The sequence below is a fragment of the Phyllobates terribilis genome, unplaced genomic scaffold (assembly GCF_046119375.1).
Source record: "Phyllobates terribilis strain yellow unplaced genomic scaffold, ASM4611937v1 Scaffold_124__1_contigs__length_5142088, whole genome shotgun sequence".
NCBI classification, from domain to species: Eukaryota; Metazoa; Chordata; class Amphibia; order Anura; family Dendrobatidae; genus Phyllobates; species Phyllobates terribilis.
Window position 1 is genome coordinate 3,959,375 of NW_027362884.1, and position 15,392 is coordinate 3,974,766.

Below are 15,392 nucleotides of genomic sequence, written 5' to 3' on the forward strand. Positions count from 1 at the left end.
TGGGCATGTTGCAAGTGGTTGCCCAATGAATAAGGTGTGTGATTTGTGTGGACATGCAGATCACCTTGCAAGGAAATGTAGATTGTGGGCTCAGATTCCTAGGTCACAGGTGGACGCTGAAGAGAGGCAGAAGAAGACTCGGCAGGAAAGTGGGGAGGAGGGCGAAGGCTCAGACTCAGAGGGGGAAAGCCAAAAACAAGATGGTGGTAGGGGAAGAGACCATGCGGTGCCCAAGATGGAGGAAAAGGGGCGGAGCCAGAAGAAAGTTGGTTTGAGGGAGGGGCTGGAAGTAATAAACAAAGTAGCTGATGTGCATGGCCCGGGTGATGGGATGGATTTGTCTAATATGGCGGAGTCAGTGAATCCTGTTTTGGGAAGAGATGGGGGTGAGGAAATGGAGGTTTTGGAGGAGGAGGATTCTGATTCGGATGGAACTATAACCCCTCAGCAGCGTGATAGGGTTAACAGTGATTGGAGTGAAAATGAGGAGGAAGATGATGGCAAGGAGGAGAGTTATGCCTCCGTGATTAAAAGAAGTAAGGTGGAGGGGTGTTGGTCTGGGGGGCAGGAAGATCCAGTCTCCCTAAGACCAGGTTATTCTAACAGGGACTCGAGTTCTGAGTCGCCTGATATACGTAGAAAAGTGGGTGGCAGGAGTGGGTTTTCTCCTGGTTCATGATGGATCGGGTATGGTGGAGATTTTTTCCTGTTGTTATGATGGCGTTGTGTGTTGCTTCTCTGAATGTACGAGGGATTGGTTCTGCTTGTAGGAGAGCAGGGATACTGGAGTACATTGAGAGTGTGAATGCAGATATTGTCTGTCTGCAGGAATGTGTAATTAAATCTGCCCCGCATGAGAGTGAGTGGAATAAGGGGCAATCTTTTTGGTCCCCATGCTCAGAAAACAGGAATGAAGGGGTGGGCATTTTACTGTGTAATTCCAGTCTAAAGGTTTTAGAGTTTAAAGTAATCATACCTGGGAGATGTTTGTTTTTATTAGTGGATTTTTTAGGTCAGCGGGTACGGGATTTTAATGTTTATGCCCCTGCTGATAAACAAGCAAGAGTTGGGTTTTTGGAGTCTCTAAAGTTGTTTTTACCAGGCAGAGACTTCACTATAGTGGCTGGAGATTTTAATTGTGTCAGATCCGCAAAAGATCGTAAGAGCTCTACGGAAGGTAGGACTGATGTTACGTCTAATATTTTAAATCAGATTGTGCAGGATTTACGCTACACGGATGCTGGTCTGATGGTTGGGCCAAGTGATAAGTTCACATACATATCAGATAGTGGACGTAGTGTTTCCCGAATTGACTATGTTTTTATGTCTGAAGGGATTAAGGTGGCCAAGTGCAACCACGTGATGACGACTTTTTCTGACCACAAGATGATAGTGGTAGATCTGTATATAGCTGAGTCCCTGGCTTTTGGAAAGGGACTCTGGAAGCTGAACGTAAGCCTGCTGGAAGAGGAGAGTGTTAAGGTTGGTTTTAATAAAGTGTTTTTGTCTTGTGTGTCTGAACAGCACCTTTTTAAAGATTTGCTAGAGTGGTGGGACTGGGCTAAGGAGAAATTTGCATGTTATTTTAAAGGGGTGTGTTTTAGGAGAGCGAAAGCCAAAAGGGATCATGATGCTGCTGTTATTTCAAAATTGGAAGTACTCCATAAGTTTAAGAGAGCGGGGATGGAGGTGGATAAAGAGATTGCAGATTTGAAGGACGAACTGAAGAAGATACTTATTGAAAAAGGGAAGACTATTATGTTTAAGGCAAAAATAAAGCACATGGAGGAAAATGAGCAATGTTCGAGATACTTTTTTAAAAAATGTTTTAAACCTAAAGGGGTTTTTAAGTCTGTTTTTTCTCCTGCAGGGGAGGTATCTGGGGATGAGATGATTGGCAGTATTCTTTCCTTTTATGAAACACTCTTCTCTAACGATAGTAGAGCCAGTGATGCGGAAATTAATGATTATTGCAAAGTATTAACTAATAATATTCCTGAGGAGAAAATTGGGTTTTTAAGTGAGGAGGTTGGGAAAGATGAAATTAGACGGGCAGTGGATGGCTTGGCGAAAGGCAAGACGCCAGGCTGTGATGGTCTTCCTGCTGAATTTTATGTTAGATTTTGGGATATTATAGGTGTGGAGTTTTCCCGGGTGGTGCAATATGGTTTTACTCATGGGATTTTATCGGTTTCTATGCGTAGGGGGATTGTTACGCTGATTCATAAGAAAGGGGACATGAGGGATATTAAAAATTGGAGGCCCATAACATTGTTAAACAGTGATTACAAAATTATTTCTAAAATTGTGGCTGGTAGACTGGCAGATGTGATAGGTGATATGGTGGGGGAGTATCAGGCATGTGCAGTGCCTGGTAGGAAAATTTCAGATAATTTGCTGCTTCTAAGAGACTTAATTTATCAGGCTAATTTGAATAAGAATGCTCTTTTGTTACAGTCGGTGGACCTGGAGAAAGCCTTTGATAAAATATCACATAGATTTTTGTTCTCTGCTTTAAGTCACCTTGGTGTTCCGGATAAATTATTGATGGTCATTAAGAGTTTTTATTGTGGGGTCAGTAGCCAGATTTTAGTTAATGGGCATGTGAGTTCCAGTTTTAATATTTTATCGGGAGTTAGGCAGGGTTGTCCCCTGTCACCAATTCTTTTTATCTGTGTGGTGGAGGCCCTTTTAAAAAGTGTGCAAGTTGACAAGTGTGTGGCTGGTGTTTTTATTCCTGGGGGATCCGGGGGTCCAGTCAAGTCTTTAAGTTATATGGATGATATTGTTTTTACTTGTGGTTCACAGGCGGATCTCAATAGAGTGAATTTGCACGTAAGGATTTTTTGTTGTGTGGCTGGTATGGCGGTGAATTGGGGAAAGTGCCAGCTTTGTAACTTTGGGAGGCAGGTTGAGGTTAACGTGGCAGGAGTGGAGAGTAGGGAGGAAATTGAGGTTCTTGGTGTCATCTTTGAGAAGGAACTGAAAGGGAAAAGCAGCCTGAAGATTCTAGAAGACAAAATGGATCAGAAGTTGAACTTTTGGAAACTAAGGAACCTGTCGCTGAGAGGGAAAGTGCTGGTAATCAAGTCTGTGATTTTCCCACCTGCTGTGCTTTGGACAAAGAGAGTGACAAGGAAACTGTTTGTGTTTTTTTGGGGATCCAAAATGGAGAAACTAAGAAGAGGAATGGTTATGTGTTCTGTGGAAAATGGGGGTTGTGATTTTCCTAACATTGACTTATTTTTAAGAATGCATTATTTTTTGAACATTTATAAATTATCCCAGTGCAATAACAGGACTGCGGACATGTGCAAATATTTAGCAGGACGGCTTTTCCAGAAATGGAGCTGGTGTGAGAAGGATTTAAGAAAACCAGTTTCGTTTGTGATACCGTTTTTTTATGTGGTGCTTAGGTCCTTCTATGATCAAAATGGGATAAGCTCCATGGTTAGACCGGACAAAAAACTGATTGTCTCAGGTATTAAGAAGAAGGAGATGTTATGTGATGTGCCGTTTTGTAATAATGCACAGTCTGGACAGGTGTGGAAGCTTTTTTTCCTGCGTGGAATCAGCAACAGACAGAAGGATGTAAACTGGATGGCGTTGCATGGATGCTTGCCAACAAGGGCTTTTTTGAATGACCGGGGGATAAAGGTTCAAGAACTATGTCCTAGGGAAGGTTGCAATAAGGTGGAAACAATACAGCATATTTTTTGGGACTGTTTTTTTGCTAAAAAAGTTTTTACCTTGTTGTCACGTATGTTTGTTGCTTTAGTTGGTTTTCATTGTTTCGATTTTGAAAGGATTTTAATAGGTCAAGATTTTAAGTACTCGCAAAGGAAGCGGGCAAGCTGGATTATTTTTGTCATATATAAAGAGGTTTTATGGGACGTTCGGAATTTGGTGATTTTTAAAAAGATTGTTTTTTCCCCCATGGAATGCAGAAAGATTTTTCTTGCCAGACTGTTTTATGCCTATTTATTGGATAAAAAGAAGTATGGTGAGACAGCAGCAGAAGCACTCTGGAACTTTTCACATTGGACTTCTTACAGTAAGTAACAGTTAATTGCAGGGTTGTGTTTTTTGGGATTTTGTTTTTGGTTTTCCGAATGATGATTTGAGAACCCGTTATGTGAATATGCGATATGATGCATAAATTAATGTGGGTCTTAATCTGAGGAAAAAGAAAAAAATCTGTTCTTATCAGTTTAATATCTGATACGTCCCCTATCTGGGGACCATATATTAAATGGATTTTTAGAACAGGGAGATGGAAAAAGAGCTTGCTCTGTCCACTCCACGCATTGACCTGGTATTGCAGTATCTCCAGGACCGGTGCACCCCTTCTTTAATGCAGTTTCTAAAATCAGAAAGAATTGAATTCAATGTTTTTTGTTCATTTTGCTTGTTTGTCGGATTTTGGGATGGACTCTTTGGCTTTGCTTTTCTTCTCCTCATTGGATTTTTCATGTTCAAAGTTGCAGAAGCCAGATTACAAGCTCATTTTGGTTCAACTTCAGCAACTGTGCATTGCATTGCCATGTAATGTGATGCAATGCTATCTTTCTAGCTCTCCCTTTTTACTTCCTTTTGGATAAACAGACATATTAGGCAAGCATTTTGGAGCTTTCACCTAAATAACTACAGGTGGTGAGATAAGCTGCACAATATAATTGACCTTTCAGTATATTGTTGCACACACACCATCTATTTAGCAAATGCCCTTGTTATCAACAGCAGCCTTTTAAACTCACCTGAGCTAACAGGTATGTGCGCTGGTTACTCTGCTGCGCTTAAAATTTCTTTTTTGGTTTGCTACAATGCCTTTTCTGAAACGTTGTCTCCTTCTGCTGGAACACTGACTTCTTTAATTTAATGCCTGCAGACTATAAAAGAGAACCCAACCCAAAAAGTTTGGTTGATTAGTCTGTGGCATTCTGTTAAACTGTTGCTTATGGCGGTCTCTGTGAGCTTCTCAGCGACATTCAGCCAGCCAGGTATCCTGCCTGCAGTAGATGGAATGTGGCAATGGAACGCTGGCTGCGCGTGTCATAATAGGCTCTGAGCCTTTATATACCTGTGCACAGCAGCAGCCACCTTCAGTCTGCTGCTGGACAGCCAGCAGCAGCAGCAGCAGGAGAGGTATGTAATCAGGAGCCCTCCTGCTAAGGGTAGACAGCTGCTCGTTCCACCCCACCCCCCGCCTTAATTGGTTCTCCTCCCTTCCAACGGTGTTGAGGCGGGTGGGAACAGCAGGGGGTGAAGGTGCTGTGTTTAAAGAGGTGGAGTTATGCAGATCTAAAACGCGTGGATTGCAGCAGCAGCAAGCCGAAAAGTGCAGGCATGTAAGGGATCTAGAGGTTGACAACATGTCTTCTTAACGGGAGTCCAGGAGCTCATCTCCACAAATGGACTTTTCAGGATCCTTGGGTGGCTCCGTAGTTTGAAACCAATTCTGGTTATCGCTTCTCGGCCTTTTGGCTAAGATCAAGTGTAGTATCTGTTCTTATCAGTTTAATATCTGATACGTCCCCTATCTGGGGACCATATATTAAATGGATTTTTAGAACAGGGAGATGGAAAAAGAGCTTGCTCTGTCCACTCCACGCATTGACCTGGTATTGCAGTATCTCCAGGACCGGTGCACCCCTTCTTTAATGCAGTTTCTAAAATCAGAAAGAATTGAATTCAATGTTTTTTGTTCATTTTGCTTGTTTGTCGGATTTTGGGATGGACTCTTTGGCTTTGCTTTTCTTCTCCTCATTGGATTTTTCATGTTCAAAATTGCAGAAGCCAGATTACAAGCTCATTTTGGTTCAACTTCAGCAACTGTGCATTGCATTGCCATGTAATGTGATGCAATGCTATCTTTCTAGCTCTCCCTTTTTACTTCCTTTTGGATAAACAGACATATTAGGCAAGCATTTTGGAGCTTTCACCTAAATAACTACAGGTGGTGAGATAAGCTGCACAATATAATTGACCTTTCAGTATATTGTTGCACACACACCATCTATTTAGCAAATGCCCTTGTTATCAACAGCAGCCTTTTAAACTCACCTGAGCTAACAGGTATGTGCGCTGGTTACTCTGCTGCGCTTAAAATTTCTTTTTTGGTTTGCTACAATGCCTTTTCTGAAACGTTGTCTCCTTCTGCTGGAACACTGACTTCTTTCATTTAATGCCTGCAGACTACAAAAGAGAACCCAACCCAAAAAGTTTGGTTGATTAGTCTGTGGCATTCTGTTAAACTGTTGCTTATGGCGGTCTCTGTGAGCTTCTCAGCGACATTCAGCCAGCCAGGTATCCTGCCTGCAGTAGATGGAATGTGGCAATGGAACGCTGGCTGCGCGTGTCATAATAGGCTCTGAGCCTTTATATACCTGTGCACAGCAGCAGCCACCTTCAGTCTGCTGCTGGACAGCCAGCAGCAGCAGCAGCAGGAGAGGTATGTAATCAGGAGCCCTCCTGCTAAAGGTAGACAGCTGCTCGTTCCACCCCACCCCCCGCCTTAATTGGTTCTCCTCCCTTCCAACGGTGTTGAGGCGGGTGGGAACAGCAGGGGGTGAAGGTGCTGTGTTTAAAGAGGTGGAGTTATGCAGATCTAAAACGCGTGGATTGCTGCAGCAGCAAGCCGAAAAGTGCAGGCATGTAAGGGATCTAGAGGTTGACAACATGTCTTCTTAACGGGAGTCCAGGAGCTCATCTCCACAAATGGACTTTTCAGGATCCTTGGGTGGCTCCGTAGTTTGAAACCAATTCTGGTTATCGCTTCTCGGCCTTTTGGCTAAGATCAAGTGTAGTATCTGTTCTTATCAGTTTAATATCTGATACGTCCCCTATCTGGGGACCATATATTAAATGGATTTTTAGAACAGGGAGATGGAAAAAGAGCTTGCTCTGTCCACTCCACGCATTGACCTGGTATTGCAGTATCTCCAGGACCAGTGCACCCCTTCTTTAATGCAGTTTCTAAAATCAGAAAGAATTGAATTCAATGTTTTTTGTTCATTTTGCTTGTTTGTCGGATTTTGGGATGGACTCTTTGGCTTTGCTTTTCTTCTCCTCATTGGATTTTTCATGTTCAAAGTTGCAGAAGCCAGATTACAAGCTCATTTTGGTTCAACTTCAGCAACTGTGCATTGCATTGCCATGTAATGTGATGCAATGCTATCTTTCTAGCTCTCCCTTTTTACTTCCTTTTGGATAAACAGACATATTAGGCAAGCATTTTGGAGCTTTCACCTAAATAACTACAGGTGGTGAGATAAGCTGCACAATATAATTGACCTTTCAGTATATTGTTGCACACACACCATCTATTTAGCAAATGCCCTTGTTATCAACAGCAGCCTTTTAAACTCACCTGAGCTAACAGGTATGTGCGCTGGTTACTCTGCTGCGCTTAAAATTTATTTTTTGGTTTGCTACAATGCCTTTTCTGAAACGTTGTCTCCTTCTGCTGGAACACTGACTTCTTTCATTTAATGCCTGCAGACTATAAAAGAGAACCCAACCCAAAAAGTTTGGTTGATTAGTCTGTGGCATTCTGTTAAACTGTTGCTTATGGCGGTCTCTGTGAGCTTCTCAGCGACATTCAGCCAGCCAGGTATCCTGCCTGCAGTAGATGGAATGTGGCAATGGAACGCTGGCTGCGCGTGTCATAATAGGCTCTGAGCCTTTATATACCTGTGCACAGCAGCAGCCACCTTCAGTCTGCTGCTGGACAGCCAGCAGCAGCAGCAGCAGGAGAGGTATGTAATCAGGAGCCCTCCTGCTAAGGGTAGACAGCTGCTCGTTCCACCCCACCCCCCGCCTTAATTGGTTCTCCTCCCTTCCAACGGTGTTGAGGCGGGTGGGAACAGCAGGGGGTGAAGGTGCTGTGTTTAAAGAGGTGGAGTTATGCAGATCTAAAACGCGTGGATTGCAGCAGCAGCAAGCCGAAAAGTGCAGGCATGTAAGGGATCTAGAGGTTGACAACATGTCTTCTTAACGGGAGTCCAGGAGCTCATCTCCACAAATGGACTTTTCAGGATCCTTGGGTGGCTCCGTAGTTTGAAACCAATTCTGGTTATCGCTTCTCGGCCTTTTGGCTAAGATCAAGTGTAGTATCTTTCGAAAAGGCGGTTTTGGATGTTGGCCGCCCTAGTAGATTGATACATTATGGACACTGGGGTTTAGGCGCTTGTTAGTACGCCAGGTGGCTAATATAGTCATCTGGTGGAAAGCATGGCCCCCCAGGATCGACGCCATTGGGCCGGGAAAGATCGAAAGCCCGAAGTGTGAAGTGCCCCAGGAGTGGTGACCCTGGGGTGCCTTAACTCACTGGGATTGGGAACCCCACTTGAGTTTATGGCACATTTGCACAAGCACTTCAAATTTTCTTTCTTCGCACACACCCTTATTCCGGGCCTTCTGGCCTTAGGATGGGGAATTTTTCAATTCCCGGTCGAAGGTCCGGGCAGTATTATACTGTGAAACCTTCACTATTTATTTAATTTCTTTGTCACTGTGTGTCCACTTATTCACGTGTGTCACGTCCTACTAGGATTTTGTCGGGATGCGGTTCTCTTATGGGTTCCTCTCTTGGCAGGTCTAGGGGGGGAGTGTGTGGCCATCAGGTTCCGCTCCCCCCTGAACCCCCCTGGCTCTCCTCTTTCGGGAGGAGAGCGTTGTTGGCTCCCCTCTTCCGGGAGGGGAGCACAGTCTTTGGCTCCCAGTGCCTTGCTCGGGTGAGAACTCGGGCAGGTGCTGGGGGTAAGATTGGGTCGCCTCTGGCTTCGGCTGGAGGTGGCTTTTTGTCCCTGTTCCTCGCTGTGGCCTTTTGGCTCGGAGGGACGGGGAATGGTTTGGGGGACCCTTCTCCTTTTGGAGAGGGTTTCAAGAAGACCAGCATCCTAGTGCACTTTTTTTGTGGCACTTGTCACTTTTTTAAGCGCACTCGGGTTTTGTACACGAATTCGGGCTTTCGATAAAAAAAAAAAAAAAAAATCTGTTCTTATCAGTTTAATATCTGATACGTCCCCTATCTGGGGACCATATATTAAATGGATTTTTAGAACAGGGAGATGGAAAAAGAGCTTGCTCTGTCCACTCCACGCATTGACCTGGTATTGCAGTATCTCCAGGACCGGTGCACCCCTTCTTTAATGCAGTTTCTAAAATCAGAAAGAATTGAATTCAATGTTTTTTGTTCATTTTGCTTGTTTGTCGGATTTTGGGATGGACTCTTTGGCTTTGCTTTTCTTCTCCTCATTGGATTTTTCATGTTCAAAGTTGCAGAAGCCAGATTACAAGCTCATTTTGGTTCAACTTCAGCAACTGTGCATTGCATTGCCATGTAATGTGATGCAATGCTATCTTTCTAGCTCTCCCTTTTTACTTCCTTTTGGATAAACAGACATATTAGGCAAGCATTTTGGAGCTTTCACCTAAATAACTACAGGTGGTGAGATAAGCTGCACAATATAATTGACCTTTCAGTATATTGTTGCACACACACCATCTATTTAGCAAATGCCCTTGTTATCAACAGCAGCCTTTTAAACTCACCTGAGCTAACAGGTATGTGCGCTGGTTACTCTGCTGCGCTTAAAATTTCTTTTTTGGTTTGCTACAATGCCTTTTCTGAAACGTTGTCTCCTTCTGCTGGAACACTGACTTCTTTCATTTAATGCCTGCAGACTATAAAAGAGAACCCAACCCAAAAAGTTTGGTTGATTAGTCTGTGGCATTCTGTTAAACTGTTGCTTATGGCGGTCTCTGTGAGCTTCTCAGCGACATTCAGCCAGCCAGGTATCCTGCCTGCAGTAGATGGAATGTGGCAATGGAACGCTGGCTGCGCGTGTCATAATAGGCTCTGAGCCTTTATATACCTGTGCACAGCAGCAGCCACCTTCAGTCTGCTGCTGGACAGCCAGCAGCAGCAGCAGCAGGAGAGGTATGTAATCAGGAGCCCTCCTGCTAAGGGTAGACAGCTGCTCGTTCCACCCCACCCCCCGCCTTAATTGGTTCTCCTCCCTTCCAACGGTGTTGAGGCGGGTGGGAACAGCAGGGGGTGAAGGTGCTGTGTTTAAAGAGGTGGAGTTATGCAGATCTAAAACGCGTGGATTGCAGCAGCAGCAAGCCGAAAAGTGCAGGCATGTAAGGGATCTAGAGGTTGACAACATGTCTTCTTAACGGGAGTCCAGGAGCTCATCTCCACAAATGGACTTTTCAGGATCCTTGGGTGGCTCCGTAGTTTGAAACCAATTCTGGTTATCGCTTCTCGGCCTTTTGGCTAAGATCAAGTGTAGTATCTGTTCTTATCAGTTTAATATCTGATACGTCCCCTATCTGGGGACCATATATTAAATGGATTTTTAGAACAGGGAGATGGAAAAAGAGCTTGCTCTGTCCACTCCACGCATTGACCTGGTATTGCAGTATCTCCAGGACCGGTGCACCCCTTCTTTAATGCAGTTTCTAAAATCAGAAAGAATTGAATTCAATGTTTTTTGTTCATTTTGCTTGTTTGTTGGATTTTGGGATGGACTCTTTGGCTTTGCTTTTCTTCTCCTCATTGGATTTTTCATGTTCAAAGTTGCAGAAGCCAGATTACAAGCTCATTTTGGTTCAACTTCAGCAACTGTGCATTGCATTGCCATGTAATGTGATGCAATGCTATCTTTCTAGCTCTCCCTTTTTACTTCCTTTTGGATAAACAGACATATTAGTCAAGCATTTTGGAGCTTTCACCTAAATAACTACAGGTGGTGAGATAAGCTGCACAATATAATTGACCTTTCAGTATATTGTTGCACACACACCATCTATTTAGCAAATGCCCTTGTTATCAACAGCAGCCTTTTAAACTCACCTGAGCTAACAGGTATGTGCGCTGGTTACTCTGCTGCGCTTAAAATTTCTTTTTTGGTTTGCTACAATGCCTTTTCTGAAACGTTGTCTCCTTCTGCTGGAACACTGACTTCTTTCATTTAATGCCTGCAGACTATAAAAGAGAACCCAACCCAAAAAGTTTGGTTGATTAGTCTGTGGCATTCTGTTAAACTGTTGCTTATGGCGGTCTCTGTGAGCTTCTCAGCGACATTCAGCCAGCCAGGTATCCTGCCTGCAGTAGATGGAATGTGGCAATGGAACGCTGGCTGCGCGTGTCATAATAGGCTCTGAGCCTTTATATACCTGTGCACAGCAGCAGCCACCTTCAGTCTGCTGCTGGACAGCCAGCAGCAGCAGCAGCAGGAGAGGTATGTAATCAGGAGCCCTCCTGCTAAGGGTAGACAGCTGCTCGTTCCACCCCACCCCCCGCCTTAATTGGTTCTCCTCCCTTCCAACGGTGTTGAGGCGGGTGGGAACAGCAGGGGTTGAAGGTGCTGTGTTTAAAGAGGTGGAGTTATGCAGATCTAAAACGCGTGGATTGCAGCAGCAGCAAGCCGAAAAGTGCAGGCATGTAAGGGATCTAGAGGTTGACAACATGTCTTCTTAACGGGAGTCCAGGAGCTCATCTCCACAAATGGACTTTTCAGGATCCTTGGGTGGCTCCGTAGTTTGAAACCAATTCTGGTTATCGCTTCTCGGCCTTTTGGCTAAGATCAAGTGTAGTATCTGTTCTTATCAGTTTAATATCTGATACGTCCCCTATCTGGGGACCATATATTAAATGGATTTTTAGAACAGGGAGATGGAAAAAGAGCTTGCTCTGTCCACTCCACGCATTGACCTGGTATTGCAGTATCTCCAGGACCGGTGCACCCCTTCTTTAATGCAGTTTCTAAAATCAGAAAGAATTGAATTCAATGTTTTTTGTTCATTTTGCTTGTTTGTCGGATTTTGGGATGGACTCTTTGGCTTTGCTTTTCTTCTCCTCATTGGATTTTTCATGTTCAAAGTTGCAGAAGCCAGATTACAAGCTCATTTTGGTTCAACTTCAGCAACTGTGCATTGCATTGCCATGTAATGTGATGCAATGCTATCTTTCTAGCTCTCCCTTTTTACTTCCTTTTGGATAAACAGACATATTAGGCAAGCATTTTGGAGCTTTCACCTAAATAACTACAGGTGGTGAGATAAGCTGCACAATATAATTGACCTTTCAGTATATTGTTGCACACACACCATCTATTTAGCAAATGCCCTTGTTATCAACAGCAGCCTTTTAAACTCACCTGAGCTAACAGGTATGTGCGCTGGTTACTCTGCTGCGCTTAAAATTTCTTTTTTGGTTTGCTACAATGCCTTTTCTGAAACGTTGTCTCCTTCTGCTGGAACACTGACTTCTTTCATTTAATGCCTGCAGACTATAAAAGAGAACCCAACCCAAAAAGTTTGGTTGATTAGTCTGTGGCATTCTGTTAAACTGTTGCTTATGGCGGTCTCTGTGAGCTTCTCAGCGACATTCAGCCAGCCAGGTATCCTGCCTGCAGTAGATGGAATGTGGCAATGGAACGCTGGCTGCGCGTGTCATAATAGGCTCTGAGCCTTTATATACCTGTGCACAGCAGCAGCCACCTTCAGTCTGCTGCTGGACAGCCAGCAGCAGCAGCAGCAGGAGAGGTATGTAATCAGGAGCCCTCCTGCTAAGGGTAGACAGCTGCTCGTTCCACCCCACCCCCCGCCTTAATTGGTTCTCCTCCCTTCCAACGGTGTTGAGGCGGGTGGGAACAGCAGGGGGTGAAGGTGCTGTGTTTAAAGAGGTGGAGTTATGCAGATCTAAAACGCGTGGATTGCAGCAGCAGCAAGCCGAAAAGTGCAGGCATGTAAGGGATCTAGAGGTTGACAACATGTCTTCTTAACGGGAGTCCAGGAGCTCATCTCCACAAATGGACTTTTCAGGATCCTTGGGTGGCTCCGTAGTTTGAAACCAATTCTGGTTATCGCTTCTCGGCCTTTTGGCACGATCTATCAGGTTTACCTGTGTGGTCTTGCCTGTGAGGTGCTCTTGGTACCCTTTCTCTCGGCCTGGGGGGATCGTTCCTCTTCGGAGGGACTTAACCCCCCTGCTGCTATTGGGAGGAAGGATTAGTCCGGGAGCAACGGGAAGGGATCCCATGAAGGCTTGCGCCTTTCAGAGAGAAGAGTCGGTACGTTCCTGAGTGAAGGATGCCGGCAACGCTCACATATTCATCGGGTGATGCCCGGATGCGGAACACCGTGAGGATTGAAGTTGGAGCAGCATCGAGGATGGAGAAGAATTTGGACTACATCTGCCATAGGATTCTTCTTGGAGTTCTGGAGTTTCGGCGGGAAGACATATTCTGCTTCCAGGACAACGAGTACAAGGGGACATACACCATCACCTTCAAGAGCCAGGGATGCTGTCAGCATCTCGTACAAAAGGTAAACGAGAAAAACTACTTAGATGAATTGGATGGACTAACCTTTTGTCTCTTGTATGCTTATGACGAGATCCCCATCGTGGTGCATTTTCCGAACCCCTTTGTGGAAGCTGCAGACATCTCGACCTACCTTACCCGCTATTGTGATGATCTGAGATACCTGGGTACTGTGAAGAACGCGGTAGGCTTCTGGTGCGGCAAGAGAAGGTATATGGCCCGTCTAAAGAGGGACCTTAGTGGAGTGGGAGGAATGCTACACCCTCCCTCAACCTTCGTAATCGGTAAGAGCAGAGGCTACTTATTTTATCCTGGAATGCCAGTATGTTGCAGGAACTGTGGACAAATGGGTCATACCCAAACGTCCTGCACGGGCAGGAAAGTAGACCGCTGCAATAATTGCAGCTGTTACGGACATTTAATGAAGGACTGTCCCGCTGGGAGGAAATGTAATCTCTGCGGTGAGGCGGGGCACATGTTCCGAGGATGCCCCAACAGGACCAGGACCAGGACCTACGCAGAAGCTGCATCTTCTGAAGCTGAGCCGATGCGCCCACCGGTCTTCACTGGCAGGCCGGCGTCGGAGGGCGGTTCGAAGGGCGAGAAGGCTGGGATGGAGCAGGGAGCCGGAGGCCCCTCTGGGGCGGCACCTGCATCGAAGTCCCTTAACGATGGGCGGACCTCGCATGGACCGGAGCGGGGGGGTCCTCCTTCTGGGAGGGTATCCTCCGTATCGATGGTTCCCGATACCGATCCTGTTGGGCTGGAGGGTGGTGCCCCTGTGCGGTTGGCTACAGGGGACCACGCAGCGATGGCCTCAGGATCTTCCAGGGCGATTAGCCAGCCAGATGAGGGGGCTTTGCTTCTAGGTGGCGAACATCAGGAAATCTGTGTTGCTGATCTTGTCCTGATGGACCCGTCTCCCCCCCTGGAGGAGGTGGAGGAAGAGGAGGACTGCACCAGTGACCTAGTGGAGTCTGCCCCGAAAAAGAGACGGAATGTCGAAGCCCCAGCGTCTCCTGGAATGTGGCTGGGAACCGTGACCTACGAGGGGGCAACCGCCGGCTCACAGAATATCGAGTCGTTTGGGTCCTCTAGCCCGGATGTCCTGGAGCAATTTGATATACAGGGCTTTGAGTCAGGTGTCCTCATGGAAGATCCACCACCCTGACCTATGAATGCCCACATTAAGACTTGTCTCACTGAATGTGAGGTCATTAAAGAGCCCAGTTCGTAGGGCTGCTCTATTCAAGTATTTAGAAACCACTGACTTTGACATATGTTTATTACAGGAATGCGGGATACAACATGCACTAAATTATAATGATATCAAGACAGATTGGAGACTGGGGCCCTCCATCTGGTCTGGCTCCAATGACAACAAGTCAGCGGGGGTGGGCTTCCTCTGTCGTGGGAGAAATATTACTATAAATGCTGTCACAGAAATAGTACCAGGCAGAGTGGTTTTAGTGCATTTTAAATTTAATGGTTTTACCCTACGTGTAATGAATATTTATGCTCCCCCTGATAAGCAAGAGAGAATTAATTTATTTGGGATATTGCCATTGTACTGTACTGGGTCATCTCCCCTGATCGTAGGGGGTGATTTTAATTGTCTTTGTGCTAGTGAACAACGAGCAGGGGGTGACCCTTTACGCAAATTGGATAAGTCATGTCATCTATTGAAAGATTTTATAACTGATTTTAAATTATGCGATGCGTGGAGGTCACTCCTGCCGACGGACCCTGGTTATACGTGGTCCGGAAGAGGGGTGTCCTCCAGGATCGATTTTATTTTCCTATCAGATGATTTTAACCCTGTAAAATGTGTTTTAACATCAAATATATTTTCTGACCATAAGGGCTTGGAGGTGCATCTAGAATATCGGGATGAACAGAGGGTCAACAGGGGCCTCTGGCGTCTAAGTACATACCTGCTGGAGGACCCTCTGATTCGACAAGACTTTGGTAAAGCCTATCAAGCCTGGCGGCGACAAAAACCTTCTGATGCCCCTATGGCAACCTGGTGGGAAAATGTGAAAAAAAAAGTCAGAATGT

The 15,392-nt window shown here is 45.4% G+C and overlaps 6 non-coding genes and 1 pseudogene across 6 annotated transcripts; all 7 read left to right on the top strand.

Annotated features, from left to right (window-relative positions):
* The first annotated feature begins 4,155 nt into the window (after window positions 1–4,155).
* LOC141203220 (U2 spliceosomal RNA) lies at window positions 4,156–4,349 on the top strand. The gene has a single exon (XR_012274349.1). It is a non-coding gene; the product is annotated as a U2 spliceosomal RNA (small nuclear RNA).
* A 1,115-nt stretch (window positions 4,350–5,464) lies between these two features.
* On the top strand, window positions 5,465–5,655 carry LOC141203582 (U2 spliceosomal RNA). Its single transcript, XR_012274618.1, has one exon. It is a non-coding gene; the product is annotated as a U2 spliceosomal RNA (small nuclear RNA).
* A 1,115-nt stretch (window positions 5,656–6,770) lies between these two features.
* On the top strand, window positions 6,771–6,961 carry LOC141203460 (U2 spliceosomal RNA). Its single transcript, XR_012274503.1, has one exon. It is a non-coding gene; the product is annotated as a U2 spliceosomal RNA (small nuclear RNA).
* Window positions 6,962–8,076: 1,115 nt separating this feature from the next.
* LOC141203366 (U2 spliceosomal RNA) lies at window positions 8,077–8,168 on the top strand (annotated as a pseudogene).
* A 794-nt stretch (window positions 8,169–8,962) lies between these two features.
* Window positions 8,963–9,147, top strand: LOC141203277 (U2 spliceosomal RNA). The gene has a single exon (XR_012274391.1). It is a non-coding gene; the product is annotated as a U2 spliceosomal RNA (small nuclear RNA).
* A 1,115-nt stretch (window positions 9,148–10,262) lies between these two features.
* Window positions 10,263–10,453, top strand: LOC141203583 (U2 spliceosomal RNA). The gene has a single exon (XR_012274619.1). It is a non-coding gene; the product is annotated as a U2 spliceosomal RNA (small nuclear RNA).
* A 1,115-nt stretch (window positions 10,454–11,568) lies between these two features.
* On the top strand, window positions 11,569–11,759 carry LOC141203585 (U2 spliceosomal RNA). The gene has a single exon (XR_012274621.1). It is a non-coding gene; the product is annotated as a U2 spliceosomal RNA (small nuclear RNA).
* Window positions 11,760–15,392: the final 3,633 nt, after the last annotated feature.